Raw genomic sequence first — 15,983 nt, 5'->3', positions numbered from 1 at the left:
TACCACCTGTCCAGTTCGGATGGCTTTTTGTAAATGTTATTGTGGGATGAGCCAGACTTTCGTACGTACCAATAAGAAAGAACGTTTTAGCCATTCGACTTGCATTCTGTTGGTGCAAATTCCCCTCTTGCAGTTTCCTCCTATCCACTCATGTAACTAATTTAGGACAGTGTGACACATGTAAGAAAGAAGAAAGTGTTTTGTTATTCTGTTATGTTATTTTCAAGTGCTTGTGACATCTGATGTTGGTTTTTACTTGTTTTCAGATTTACAGAGGAAGGGATTGGTTATATGCAGCAATATGTGAACTCAGAATCTGTCATTAACTCTTTTTTGAGTTAACAAAATCTGATCTGAAGCAGATGACAGTGTTTTAAGTCCTCCTTCACGAGGCAATCTTCAATGCATTTCCCAGCTTTATTGTTATGTGAGCCTTTGTTGGTGTCGGCTGGGAGTAATGTGCAGAAAAGCCCAGGTGTCAATTAATGCTGTACAGTGTCCTAATTTAGGCCTAAAATTTAAATGTGAATTGGGTCTGTTATGGCTTGGGGACTCTCTGACGTTGACACTGGAGTAGGGCATCGTGTGATGTTTCTGTCTGAAGGTGAAGTAGCTCTTTACATAATTTGATATTGCACTGGAGCAGTCCACCGAGGTTTACAGTATTGTTTTTCATATTTGCACAGAGAATAGGTAGGTGTTCCACTCTGTTTCATATTTTCAATGAGTCCTGTATAATTTGGTAGTGTCAATAACAATTTGATGCAGCAGCAAAGTAAATACATAGCATTTTAATTCTAGAGAGATGGGATTCAAAGCAGCTGCATATTAAAAAAAAACTGTCTGAGTTTACTTAAGATGTCCTTATTTTAAACTGAATGGTTTACTTTGACTTGCAGCCAGAAGAACTCTAGTCAGCAAACACAACGCCTTTGGGCACTGCAGCTTTGTAAGAGCAATGCACAGTCGTGACTCTTCAGCTGTGCTGTGTGTCTGCACTGAGCCAAGTGGAGAGGGCAGATTCCACAGGCTGGGCGGCTCTCGTTCCCCAAGATAGAAACACACTCCAGCTCCTTTCCTGAAATGGAGAGGAAACGTTGTTGCAGTCTTGTAAAACAGAGTGGATTGGAGCAAGTGTTTGTTTAATCAGTCACATCTTTTAAAATCCACTAAAAACATAAAGTTTCACAATTTAGATACTCTAGCATGGGACACCCTGCTGCTCGTGGTTTCCAATCTGCGTGTTTTTTTTAAAAAGATGCTAATTTATCCACTCAATAGTACAATATTACAGTTTTTTTTAAAAGCTGTCTTCCATCATGAATTTGCAGCCTCTTTCTTCTGTTGGCCGTTAAAACATATCTTAAGAAAATCTTCAAACCTTTTGAAAGAATATTTTAATGCAATTTTATGTCGCTTTGGAACTAACTAGAAGTTTAATTAACAAGTGAGGAGAAAAAAATCTCCTCCATTTTGTAGTCTTCTTTGAAACAGCCCTTGTTCAGCTTGACTCTGTCACAAGACCCTTGGAAAAACTCATCTGGAGTTACTGCCCGAGCCAAAGCCCAGTGAGCTCATCACCGCCCCTTCCTTCACAGGGCAGACATCCCTCACTGCTTTTGTGCTGCTGCTTTCCTCTCTTTCCAGGTTAGAGAAAAAAGTAGGACTTGCATATGGAGCTCTGAGATTATCTTCCTACACGTTTGTTGTCCTGTTAATGAAGAGGAAAGGAAGGCTCACCACAGGGGTTCATATGATACGCTGCTCTCTGGGTCGGTGCCATCTCCCCGTGATTAGTTAGCGCAGAGGCCAGAGTTAAATTTATGGCTCGCAGCTGTTGAATGTCTGACAGACGTCTTGGGACTCAGGGCTGCTGGCGATACACAGGAGCACAGTTGCTACTCCAGAGGAAACGGCAATCAGCACAAAGACCAGGGTAGGAAACGCTTGTTCCCATGTTGTTGGCTTGCGTCTGTGTCTCTGCAGTAGTTTGGAAAACCTCTTTTGGCTTTAACCTTTTACTGCTACAGTCTTGGAAAAGTTACTCACCGTCCCAGTCTGCTGCTTCTGTGCTGCCTTTGCCTTTTGGTGTCCTGACCACAAGCTAAAGGAACAGAGACAGGAGGGTGTAGCCTGTAGCATTTAAAAGGTCAATTCTGCAAACTTTTCATTGCAGTTTACCGTTTCTTCTTTCTTGGAGAACATACCGTTTACTAGAGGCACCTTAACTGTGCTTTTACTTGTAAGAAGTTGATATGTACTGCAGAGTGAAAAGGGTAAAGCATGCCAGAGTATTTTTAGGAGAGGGTGTGTTCTGGAAATATACAGTAGGAACAGTGAGGCTTGGCTTCATGTGTGAGTAAACGGTTCCAGATTGTTCAGGCTAGATTTTATGACTGTGTTTATTCTAGTCAGTGTGCATCTGAGTGTCTCTTTTTCTTCACAAAAACTGAATACTTAATGGCCAAATCTGCTGAAGTTTATTATTTAGGTTTAATATTGCTTGTTCTACACAGTCACAACCCTGGAAACAATGAATCATTCAGGCTCTGTTTACACCCTTGTGTTGGGTTTTGATAACTAGAGGCAGTTTGTGGTCAAGATGTAACATAAAAATGTCTGCACAAAATCTCAATTAAGAGTTAGACTCCTGTGGTTTAAAAAGAATTTATGTGAAGAGCCATTATGCTGAGATTTTCAATTCAGGCCATAAAGTGAAGCTGGTAAAACCAGTGTTGCAGCTGTAAAGATAATGAAAATACAGGCCAGACAAACAGAAAGGTTAAAAAGATACACAAGGCTTTCTTTCAGTTTAATTTCAGTGCAATGTAAGAAGGAAGTCATGCTGAGAGGCTAACAGAGTTTTGAAGGCCTCAGAGGAGTATTAACATGCTAACACCTCTTTCACTGTGATTGGATCCCATAAACAACAAACAGGAGAGGTGTCATGTTAAGCGTCCAAGGTCACACACAGCAAAAAAAAGCCAAGGTGGTGCTACCTGAAGGTTATAGAGGATCTGTGTATCTGGCTGGTGTTTTTCAGTTTCACTACACTGTGATGAGCCGGTATGAAGTGTTGTCATGACAGCTGATCTTTTTCATGTGCTATTTTAGATTAAAATTTAGGAAATTTAATTTTGTCACACATCTGTTACAATCAATGACATTTTTAACAAGTTATATTAAAAGGCCTTAACAGTCATGGTTAAAGTATTTAATCTGTTAATGTGGCAGCAGTTGTCTGTGTTGGCAGGGTGCTGACAGTGTTGCTAGAACGATTCTGATTTATTTGGTTGTTTTTGTATTCCTGTATTTTTTCTGCTTATTTATATAACATTTACCATCACACTCGGTCTTAATCTGTTCAAACATATCAGCGCAAAGATCTCCTCAGAGCACGACCGGCTCACAGATGGTCTGCACTCTCAACACCAGAACAACTCGCTCAGGTTTGCCAGAAAGATTTTTCTTCATTTGTAAATTAAACTGAAACGGTGTCATTTGTGAAGAAATGCCCGAACAAGTTATTTTGGTTGAGTGCGGACTATTTGTGAAGGGTTTGCTCATTTCTGATTTTATTGAAATTGAACCTGAATTTAAGTGCTGTGCATCTCAATTTCTTGTGCTGCCAGTGAAACATCCTCCCCCGGGACCTGAAGGGAAAATGTTCCTGGAGGTAACTGATGAAGAGACCTTTGGGTCCAAACATATCAAGCCAACTTTCACTCATCTCCAGTGCCACCTCTAGGCACTGATAAATAGAATATTATAAAATCCCTAGAGAAATCTGGAAGAGACGCGTTGCACAACCTCACGCTCAACACTGAAACTAAGCTCTCCAGCTCAGTCATTCTACCCGGCAGTAACTGCAATTTCTTGTTAATGTGATAAGAAAGCTTCAAACAAGCGGAGGCCATGCAGCCCATCCAGCACATCTGGTAGTTAGTGGCTAATGGATCACAGGATCTCCTGCAGCTGTGTCTTGAGGGCAACAAGGGTATCAGCTCTGAGAGCCTGGCTGGGCGTCTGGTCCCGAATGGCCACAGCCCTTAAATTAGCATGTAGTGAAACAGCTACAGCTTGGTGGAACATGACAGCTCTTTCACACTTGGTCTGTAGCAAATGGGTGAGATTATAATGTGTGATCAAAAAGGGTGAGGTTACCTAAAATTGCTGCAACGCTGAAAGCCAAATATGGCCACATCTCTGATAAACCGCTTTGAATTTCTGGTTTTGTTTAGCGGTTTTAAACACCCTCCTGGTCTTCTCTCGTTGACAGAGAAGTGCTGGCGCACCTTGATGCTGAAGAGGCTGTCCTCCAGCAGGAGGCGCTAGCGGTCTGGGCTGCTGGGTTCAGCCTTGAGATGTTTTTTTTGTTTCCGGGCATGGATAAGCTCTTTTGACAGACAGAACTTCATCGATCTGGATCTCTCAGGACCCCTGATTAGTTTGCAAAATATTTCCTTGTTTTATTGCAGCCGCCCCCCGGCTTAGAACAGCAAACTTGAACCCGGGCGTCCTGTGTCTGCCGTCGACGGCGCACGCCGTGCTCCTCCGGGGCACCCCGATATCATCGCTCCGGGGAGGGGGGCGATGCCGATTAGCTTTCCACAACGACATTTTCCAACGGTTGTGGGGAAAAAGGATTATTCATCATTTTGAGTTATGGGAGCCGTGTGACAGATAAGCTCCAGAGAAGTGGCTTCTGGGGAAAAGAGATACTCATTATCGGTGCAGCTAAGGTGGTTTTTACTCACAGAAGCCGTATCAACTGGAAATGAGTTGTCTCTCTGGTCTTAAGTGGAAGGTTTCTGGCCCACTAACTGTCCTGTGGTGTACGGTAAACCTTAAAGTGTATTTCAAACCCGGGAGAGCACTTTTGTTCTCATCTCACTGTCCTGCACTTTAGGGGGATGAACAGTGTTGTAAACTCTGCTTTGTGTTTTAGAGAGAATGTGCTGTAAGTGTGCTCATGTGTGATCTTTGCCAAAGTCGACCTTCAGATTCAGATGTTAGTAGAATAATTCCTTTGTATAAAATATCTTCACAGGAGAGCCCTCATCTGCGTCCAGAGTCTAGGTGTAGAAAACACAATCTGCTCCAAATTGTGAGAGGGCCATGTGTTTGTCAGTCCGAGACTGTGAAGAAGCAAGATGTCGAGCACAGGGGCATCTTATTTCTCCACCGGCAGCGTAGGGGCAAACGTGACAAACCCCACTCAGTCTTTGGAGGTGCAGAAAACAGGCACCTGAAGATTCAACACGCTTGACACACTGAATTTTGTCTTGGTAGGGAGATATAACCAACCCTGAATTATAAAGTCTTTTGCCTATGGCAATGTTATATCTTAAAATATTATTTCTATATGGGTGTAGAGAAATATAATTGTTTCAGTTAATCAATATAGTTTAATTTCTCACTGTCATTTAGTTTTCATTGAATTTTTTTCCATTCGCATTTTCCAGCTTATTTTTTTCCTGAGTAGGTGCAAGCTTGCTCATTCAGCTTTTCTTCTTCTATCTACATGCTGGATTTAGTAATTCAGCCACATTTTCAGGTCACCTGAAACACTCAAAAGAATTGAGTCTACCAAAGCAATCTGTTTGGGAGAAATTGGGAATTTCATTGTGAAGACTTTTAATTTGATTGAAAAGTGGTGCATTGTGTTGGGGGGTAATTGGCATTTACAACCGTTTGCAAGCAGAATATAAACAGAGAGAAACATTGGTGCTGTTACTGAGAGCAACTTGAATAAAAGCTGCCTGCATCCTGATTCAAACCCTTCCTCGCCGTATCTCACTGAACACTGTGAAGCCTGGAGAACAGCTCCTGAGATTCTCCTTCCCTGATTTTCTGTTACAGCTTCACACCATCATTCGAACTTTGTTTAAAGGCTTTTCCGGGGCTTCTGAAGATTGAAGATCTGCTGGTATAATTCCCTCAATGTTGCAAATAGTTCCTGGCGCTGCTACAGCTGCTAATGCGTTTTTTCCCACTGTCAATATTACCGCAGCCTTTTACAGGTGCGGTTCGGTGCATGTTTATCAATGCACTTGTTTTAGTATAGTACCAAAGCCTTTTCTTATCCAATCTCAGTACAGAATCAGAAGTTTAATTTGCAGCCCTTTCTTATTTCTTAATTGAGTCTGTACGATGTTCATTAGAATGTGGCTCCATTAATTCTTTTAGTTAATTTTATAGTGTAAGTAAGTATCATTGTGTTAACAAACTTGATGAGCCGTTTAGCCTTGAGGGAGCATCTCTTCTTTACTACCTAGGGGTCATTCTCCCTCAAGACTAACATCAGTGGTTCTGAACAGAAGAAGTAACTTTCCACTACGGCTTCTCAGAGCAGAGTACAGTCCTGCCACAGCTTGCCTTCCAGCTGCCTGGCCACCAGCTTGCCTTTCTCCAGATTGGCTCCATTCGAAACCCAAGCCAGCTGGGTTTCACTCTACTGGGCCGTAGCACAGTAGCGCAGTGGAGTTCATGCTTTCTTAGCATAATCACCCAGGTCAGCCGTCTCCCTTAAAAGAGAGGAAAATCCATGCAAATGTAAATAAAAGAAAGGACTCATTTCCTAAAAGTCAGGGTGGCTCTTCGTATCTGTGTCATCTCTGCAGTATGGTGTTTGGCTTGTGTTAGTACTAGATACAGCTCTGCTATTTCCAGGCCTGCCTTCCAGAGTGTTAGTACCCAGCACCAATATAATGACCTGCACTGTGTATCTACCTCTGATCATTGGATAAGCAGTACTGATAAATGCAGAAATATATCTCAGTAATTCCAGAAGGGTGCTTGGCTTCCATTAATGTGTTGTCATAGGAGATAGGAAATTACATTGTTGCTGGATTTGATAAGACATGTGCTGTGATTGTGTTTACCTTGGAGAACTGATCCCTGCTGCTTTTTTATGAGCCTCTCCAAAGCCGTGTCACAAAAACAAATAGAACTGCTGATAAATTACAAACGCCATTTCAGTTAGATTCAGCAGCTCCTTGGGCTGGGTACTGTTTTCTATAAGTATCATTGTAATTACACATATTAGGGTTATATCTCAGGGTTGCATGGAAGGACTGAATAGTTCTTGTGTTTTGGAACTTGTGGAAATGCAGTTTGAGGTATTTGCCATTACACATCCTGTTTTATGAGCAAGAGTGTCATGTTCTAGGTTTTTCCCTGGAGCAGCCCATGAGCACACTTTGCTTGAAGTAACAGACTAAATGAACTACACACTGGTGTCAGTCACCCTGGACGTGGAGCTCCAAGAGGATCTTTCCTCGTCAGACGTGCTGCCTAGAGAAGCAGCTAAACTTGGGCTCAGGTTAAGACTGATGTAAGTGTGCTTTTGAATTGCTATCTCGAGTCCATGTTGGAAGCCAACTTGAAATTTATTTTGTTTGGTTTTTAGTGCTTAACATGACACCATTCAGTACTGGTGTGGTACAACTTCGGTGTACAGTGGTCTAATGTTTTGATTTCTTTACCAGTAATATGTTTTGCCTTTTTTGTTTTTGCTTTTACAATAGGTTCTGCATTAAGGGCTCCATCTGAAAGCAGCCTGTTATTGTAAATCAAGTCCATTTTTCTTGTTTTAAAGTGGTAGTTTATTAAATTACTGGACCATTCAATGACATAAATTGCATTTTTTAAGTCTATGGAATGAAGATCATGGTTTGTGTAATTGGCAATATGGATTAATTGGTCATTCTAGCACAATCTGAAATATGCAGAGACTGGGAAAGGGAAATAATATTGAAATAGGAAGATATGGATGGGACGATGTGTATATTATAAAGAAAAACATCATTTTTTAAAAAGAATTCAGCTCTCTCAACACAAAGGGGAATCATGCAGACCACAATCAACATCTTACTAAAGAACTGAGACACAAACTAGCAAAAGCATCAGAGATAGAAAACTACCCCTGACAAACACACCGAACACAATGAAACTCTCCTCCCATTAAGCCAAACACAGACAGAGAGGCTGTCCAGATCACAGCAAATGTTGTCAAACAGACAATGAAAACGTTTGAGTAAAAGACGTACTGTACATTGTGGTTCACCATGGAGAGCAGCTGTGCCGCTGTTCTAACACGCAGTAGGATTCCAGGAAACAGTCATCAGGGATTTTGAAAAGGTGTGTCGTGCCAAGCTAACATTGAACAAACAACCGAAAGTACGTTTCGGCATAGAAACAAAGCACATGATCTGGTCATGTATGTTTAGACATTCAGAAGGAGTTTGCTAAAGTTCCTCAAAAAGGATTAATTTTTAAATTGCAGCCAGTAGATATTACATTCAGGGTGCTCCTGTGCATATGTTTGGGTTGAGAACTAGTTAATGAACAGAAAACGGAGAACATGGGCAAGGGGTGATGGCGGAAACTAGGGTGATGTAATTAGTGGCGTACCACAGGGACCTGTACCAGGACCACTGCTCTCTGGGTTCTGGCATCGTTAATAAACTAGTCAGGCTTGCAGATGATGCTGAAATAGGAGGATGAGCAAACAGTGTAGAAACAGCAAATGATACTCAAAAAGATTTAGTTAAAATTCATGGCTGGACAAACACTTGGTACGTGACCTTTCATGTAGACAGGTGCAAGAGATTGTATGCAGGTAGTAAAGGCATAAACCGTTAATAAAAATAGGAAGCACCGAGCTAGAAGAGGCTGCTTGCAGAATATAATGGGTGGGCTAACACACAGGAGAGATACATGCCCTGAACTCTGCCGGTCCGAGAAATATAGAATGCAACATGAGAACTGGCAGATTACAGTACCAAGGGCCCTGCCAGATCTTCCCTCCATTTACTGCAATAAGAGCAATACTGACAAATTCCTGTTGCCTTTCCTTCAGTTAGCTTTAACTATGAGGACGGGAGTGACCTCTGAAACCACAGTTACACCAGACAGCAAGTCTAAAATACTAATTTGGACAATAAACTTTAATATTCCACTGGGCAAGAGAAGTGCTTCATGGAGAAGGGATGATAAAACTGCATTCATTTTAAGACAAACAAGGCCATTAACATTGTAATACATGTAGTAGCTCATTTTAAGTTTACTTTTTGTAGAGCTATGCCCTTCTCAGAAGATAGAGTGTTCTCTTGTGCTACAGACTATTAACAGAAAGAGAGAGAGCTTTTACAGTAATATTCTTAATTCCTAGGTTTATAAATGAGCTGAGGACTGCCAGGGATAAAGACTGGCATCCTAATGTTCTGAACAAAAGCTATTGATAGTTTTGTTATATATATATTTGTTATATAGTAATACATACTGTACATGTATTTCTCTATCAGGTAAATTGGTTTGAAAAATGTTTAAGGTACATTTTCCTCCATCCATTTTAAACTGCCTGTTTGGCTTGTAGCACTGACGCAGAGTGAGAATTTGGATTAAGATTGACAGTTCAAGATCCCTTGAGTTTCCCCAAACAGCATGAAATAAACAAAATACTGATGTTGAAAGTGGTGCGCTAGGATTTTTCCTGATTATATTTAGTTTCACAGCTAACCGGGGAATACATGCTGTGTGATCATCATTCTCGGCTTGCATCTTAATTTCGAAACAGTGTTTTCATTCTGTGCACTTACTGTCAACCATGTCGTAAGTACAGTCAGGAGCCGGGTCCCCGAACTCCGCAGTGCCTCAGTTAACACAGGCTTACTCTCAGGTTGGCTAAAATTCCCATTTTATAATCCAGCAGTATAACGAGTGTTATCGTATTTAAAAACTTATATTAAACCTCCAGTAATTGTGAAAAAGCGTATTCCAAATCTATAGCAGTGAAGGGGAGCAAAACGCAACCTGAATGTTAATTTTTATACAGAAGAGGTGGTGAAGTCTTTCACCATTTGGTGCTTTCAAAGCTCAAGGTACAAGGGGGAGTGAATTTGTGTAATTCTGTTCAAGTAAAGTAAAGAACAAACAAGATTTTATGTATTTCTAGGGCCAACTGAAAAGGCCAACTTTCACTAGAAAACCGATCAAGCAATAAAGTTGAAGAAAATGTGCTTTTCGCTTAAATGAAGACACGATGACATAAAACGCCAGGTAGAGGCATAGCGGTTGAGGGACTTCCGTAAAACTGTATGTCAGGCATGTCCTGCACATAATACAGTACATCTGCAAAGGAACAAGTAAAGGTTTATTCCATGCTGAAGATAGAAGAAAAGAAACACAACGTTTGGACTGTGGAGCGATGCTATCTTTGTCGCAGGGCTGAGCTGAGCTGGCCACACCGTGTCCAGGAGACATGCTGGGGAAACCCCTGCGAAACCATCACTTTTCTTCCGGGGCAGCATGATGCACAGAGCAGGAACACTGCAAACCGAAAGTGTCGCTTTGAAATAAGATGGGATTGGATTTTAATAAGAACTTTAATTGTTTAAGAATCAATTAACGTCATTCCTGACCCCCCAGCAGGGGTGGAGGAAAGACAAACTCGATGTTTTGATTTCAAGAGGGCTGTGGGAGGCAGCAGAAAGTGTTTCAGCAGGTAGCAATGCCAAATTATTGACTGTCTGCTGTCCCTCTGGATACAGAAATATAATTAATTGATTTTTAAACAATTTTAACTTTCTTATTTTATTGAGCAAAATGGGGAGTGCAATTTCTTACAAGTGTAAAGCACCAGTAGACAGAACAGAGCACAGACAGAACAGGACAATACTGCTGTCTACCTAATAACTCATTTAATTAAGCTTTTGTCGCAGCTCCAGTAGAAGCTGACCTAACAGCACACAGGTACCCATAGGAGGCACTGTGAGATTGTGTGGCATAACGCAGGGGTGTGTCCAGTGTGGAGACGGAGCCCTGGAATAAGGGAGACTAGTTGCCTTGGCAATCACAGCTGTCCTGGCTAATCGGTGACAAGCGGCAGCTGTGGGGCTCTTTAAGACACACTGAGCTCCTCCCCGGAGGGACGAGCAGAGCCCCGCAAGGGGAGGACCTTCCAGCACCCGTCCTGGAGGGGACCGTGACCGAGCGCAAGGCCTTCCTTTTTTCTTCGTTTCATTTTCTTTTTCTTTCCTCCCAGTCCCGCCGTGCACCTCCACTGGGACAGTGGCCTCACACTCCTTTTCTTCCAGTCTGGATGCCGCTGAAGAGGGATAATCCAGTCTGGATGCCGCTGTCCCAAGCTGCTCTTTTTCCCCGGGCTGGACCCTGTTAAATAGAGACAGTCCATGCTGCTTTTTTTTCGGTTTTCGCTCACCTCACACTGGTACCTCCTCGGTACCGCCCCCTCAGTGTTACAATTGGGATATCCATTTACATACTATCCTGCATTTACACTGGTTGGTCATCTTTCCAGTGGCTGGGACAGGTATCATAGCCCTGTATTGAGAGAAAACAAATCCGAAAAGCAATGAGCATTTGTTCTGTATTCAGAGCCTATTCTTTAGTGTCTGTGTGTCGAGTTGCACACATTCATGAAGACAGATGAGATGGGAGTGTAATTGTTGTTTTGCTGCTCAATCATACTTCACTGTTTCTTTTTAAGCTCTTTATTCCCATAAGCGCTGTCACGGTGACACTCCTTGCCAGCCTTGTGTTTTCTGGGCTCGTCAGGAGCACCGTGGCTTGTTCTTGCGCCCCCATCCGTACTGTAACATTCAGAGGCCTGTATCGTTCCATTGTGTCACACCCCCCCACACAAAAAACAGATGAAATGATTTCCGAACCTCAAACTATTTCTTCCTGGCAGTCTATTAAATAAAGCCCTTCCAGTAGATATGCTGACATGAGTGAGCCTTCCCTCTCCAGAGAGCACTTACGACACAAAAGACTGCTTTAAAACGCCTGGTGTCAGCATAGCGCTGCAATGAGCCCCTCAGCTCTTTCGCATTGTTTAACGGCACCGATGTCATGATATTTCACCGCAGCCCCTGTGTTCCCCTGAAACTCCAGCACACACATTACAGCCAGGCCTGGGATGTAGGCAATTTAACACATCAGTAAAATGATATCAGCTTGTGTTATTATCTAAAGAACAAGGGCAAAATGGAAATAAACAGGGTTGATGTGTAAATCTTTTTTTTTTCCCAGGGCAAAATTATTTTCTAAGTGTGTCTTTTGAGCATACCAGACAAGAACAGATGCTTTTTTTTAACATATAGAACGAAAATAAAAAATGAACTTTTTTTCAATAAAATATAAAGGATGAGGATTTAGAATGTTAAGCGAAACATTTCTGCTCCCTTGATTTCACTCGGGTCACTTTGGGTTGAATTAGACTGACTGCCTGTAATACTTCATTCTAGGCTGGAATTTTCTCCTTACAACATTACAGAGACAGTCACTCCTAAAATTAGATATTTTATTATCATTGAGCGTAGAACTTGGCAAATTCCCCAGTAGGATTTTTTTTTACATTCATTTAATAAGAGCTGTATTTCATGTTGTTACAGCTTCATTGATTTTTACGGCTGGCTGGAACAGTGTTACTGAGAATGAGAAATGTTTTTAGTCTGTTTTAATCCCAGAGTCTGTTATTCTTCTGGAGACTCTGCGCGCCATGAGAAGGCTGTCTTCATTAGGTCTGGTAGTAAAGTGAATAGAAGCTGAGTACAGAAGTTGGGCTGCCCTGTCTCAGACCAGTAAGAGTACAGGAGCTGGACAGCTGTAAAACGCAACATGGGATCTAGCCGATTTGGTTGTAGGGTTCTGTTTCAGTTCCAACGTTCGGCATTAAAATCATGTAGTTCTCGTAGTTTATTTCTTTAAATGTTGTAATTGCTAGGGCACTGAGCCTGACTGCTCTAGTGGTATAACAGTGGATTTTCTGGCAGTGGCAAGGCCAGATTGTGTGGCTGCAAAATTCAAGAGGTTAATTTTGAAGTGCTCTTCTTGGAAAAAGGATTGGAAACATGTCGTGCACAGGAGGTCCTCTTTAATAATTGACATCATTTCTTGCAGTGCTTATGCCCCTATCAATATCTTCTAAGATGCAGTTTTGTCCTTGTTGTCTCGAGGCTATATTTCTGTGATGCCTTCCACATGTTTCACCACAGGATTTATTACCCTGCAAATTGGTTTACTTTCGTCCAGAAAAGGTTATCATGAAGAGTGTAGGAACTATGGGAAGAGTAAAATTACATTCTCACTTGTTTAATATTCTGAAAGGTCAGTCAATAAAATATTGCTTTTGTGGATGTCTTTCTATTTGCATGTTTGCTGGTTAATTTTCTGAGGTATTAGTTTTACTTGGGCCCATACAGATTTATTTATATCATTTATTAAAAGAGCATGGGTCCATAAGAAGGGTGCCAAGGCTCTTAAGTGTCTTATTCACGTCTGGACTTGTGTGGAGTTTGTATATTCTCCCTTGTTTGTGTGGGCCTTTTCTAGGTATTTCAGTTTCATCTCGCCTTCTAAAAACAAGCTGGTTAATTGGTTTAAGTAAATTGTCCAGATCCGTGATCTGTGATGGATTATAATCCTACCACAGATATAGTCCCTCCTTGCACCCTGGAATAAGAGAACTTCTGATTTTGGATGGAGAGAAAAACCTAGGAAGTGTGACAAGAGGCCTATCTAGCTCATCTGGTAGATAGCAGCTAATTGATCAAAGGTTCTCGTCAAGTTGTTTTTCAAAGAATGCTAGGTTACAGGCAGTAGTTAGAAGTGTAGAATTTAAACCAAGCCATGGCATGTTAAAATATATGACAGACTTATAAGACCTTATTTAAAATTATTCTGCACAATTTACACCACCGAAAAGAAACTGCTGCTCTGAGAAGAGCAACCAGATACAGTCCAGGGCTTAAGCGACTGTCCTACACTGAACCTTTAAAAGCTTTAAAACAGCTGTATTCATCTTGAACAGAGACGATTATGAGGGGATCTTGTACAAGTATTCAAAATCCTCAAAGGCAGTCTTCTTCAGAATGAACAGTGACACTTGAGCTAGAAGGTACAGGAGGTTGTGCGAGATGTTGAGTGAGTGTGGAACGATCTACCAAACCTTGTTGAAGCTGATAACCTGTTTTTGTTTTTCAAGAAACAACTGGATGAGATCCTTAGATCAACTACTGTAACTACTAAATACCAAACATACTACATAGGCTGAATGGACTCCTCTTGTTTGTAATCTTTCTTGTGTTAGATAACAGCAGTTCTGTAAAATTAAGTAGAAAATGTAGAGTTGGATTCAAATTAAAGCATTTACACCAATACTGATAAAAGCAAATATGCTTTAACTGAACAAAGGTTTTTTCTCTATTCATTTAATTTCAGATCTGTAGAGAGCTTTCTCCTTGACATAGCTTTAATAAAAGAGTAAGCACAGGTAACAGTTTTCTAGAGGAAGCACCCGAATCACCTCTCTAACTGGGTTTTTGAAGAATGTTTTTCTGATAATGATGGAATGCACATCAGTGATTTGAAAGCTACAGAAAAGCTTCTGAGTATCTGGTTTGCAACGTACCTTGAAACCTTTGCCACAGCCCTTGAAAGCACTGTCATTTCACTGTGGTAATTGATTACAGTGGGTTTCTGAACCCACTGCCAAGCTCATTAATGGAGTATGTCATACTCTATATCTCAGTTCATTGTGGAGCTGCCCCCCTGTATTTGCACTCAAGATTTATTGCTCTGTTGCTGGGTTTTGCCTTTTCGGTTTTCTGAGGTGTTGCAGGTTTTTATCTGGATTGAATACATGCATGCCAAAAAACAATAATGAGAAAATGCAGATGTCTTTTTCCTTGTGGGGGAGGCGAACAAAAACTACTGCATATCTCTCCTGACGATCTGTGCATTACCATTCCAAAGCTGGAAATGCTTAGGCAGCAAAATGGTAAAGGGACAATAATAATAATAGTAACACATTTCAGATATGGGACATGTACTGATGCTGTGGAGGAGCCGGCTATTTTTGGGATGCTCACTGGAGGGGATCTGCTTCCTTTGCTATTTCTACGATGACACCTTTGTGACGACATCGGAAAACAAACCTGACATTTCCACAAAGGGAAGGGGAGGGGTTGCTCATGTGGCGAGATCGTGCACATCCTTTCTTGAATCTTTTCCTTCCTTCAGACCTGCCCCTGCTCCTCTTACTCGTGGGGGGGTTAGGGTTAGGGGTTGACTGTTCCGTCAGGTGGGGGGGCAGCTCCCAAAGATCCTGTCCGACATTAGTGCCGGTGCAAGTGCATCTGTTTCCTCAGAAATGATGAAGTGCTCTGTTTGACCTGCACCACCTGGAAGTGCGTCAGAAAAAGCTTTGCCTGCACTCTGTCCTGTGGGGATGGCTAATGCTTTCATAGACACTGTCCAGGCAGCGTCCTTTCTTCGTTACTGTCGAAATACTGTCGTTGCCAGAGTGGTTAAGTGAAGGAAGGGCTGAGGGATCTTGACCTGAATAGGTCATTTTGATCAAGTGAGTGATATCACACTGCTTGACTAGTGAGGATTTTTTGACTGCTTGACTAGCGTGTTTTTTTAAATAGGGTGTTTCCTTTCAAAGACATTTTCTTTTTAATTGTTGTTGATGATTTACAGTTGTCAACTTTCTGGACTGCGTTCCTTAAAACAGAGCTGCGCACCCTGTCCGCCTGTGCAATTATTTCTCCAAATCACTAAAAATGATGGACATTTTGTGTTGTATACTTTGCTTGATGTACATCATAAATCTCCAAAGAAAATGATGCTGGCTTAATTGGGAGATTCGGGAATGACAAATTACAGCAGCAGAATGCAGCTTCATTACCTTTCGACCATTAGAGCGAAGTGGCAGCCATCCAGCAGCTTGGTCTTAATTTAGAACAGGGAAACGTGTCCATTAAAGTGGAATTATGTCCTCACCCCAGCAAATAAGGTGGCTGCAGAAGGCCTGCTTCAGCGAGACGGGAGATGGCACTCCTGCGTCGCTCGTTAGCGTCGTGGCTCCGCGGCTGCCACCGCAGCACTGCGCTCAGGGGCTGCCCGTGAATGTTTATCGAGGGAAAGAAAACACTCCTTGGCTGTCTGGAGAT

General features: G+C 41.8%; 1 protein-coding gene across 4 annotated transcripts in view; it reads left to right on the top strand.

Moving 5' to 3' along the window:
• Window positions 1–15,983, top strand: part of sgcg (sarcoglycan, gamma) — a 63,510-nt gene that overhangs the window by 8,853 nt on the left and 38,674 nt on the right. The window contains exon 1 of one of the 4 annotated variants that reach the window (XM_088638412.1): window positions 1,585–1,936. The exons of 2 other annotated variants lie outside the window; for them this stretch is intronic. The gene's annotated coding sequence lies outside the window, so the exon portion shown is untranslated. Of the gene's footprint in view, window positions 1–1,584; window positions 1,937–15,983 lie in introns of those variants that run through there. One more of the 4 variants, XM_088638411.1, reaches the window with a different exon arrangement.

Source organism: Lepisosteus platostomus, chromosome 7 (genome assembly GCF_059453375.1).
Source record: "Lepisosteus platostomus isolate fLepPlt1 chromosome 7, fLepPlt1.hap1, whole genome shotgun sequence".
In the NCBI taxonomy this organism is placed as follows: domain Eukaryota; kingdom Metazoa; phylum Chordata; class Actinopteri; order Semionotiformes; family Lepisosteidae; genus Lepisosteus; species Lepisosteus platostomus.
The sequence above is the reverse complement of the archived record's forward strand: the minus strand, read 5'-3'. Positions and strand labels throughout refer to the sequence as shown.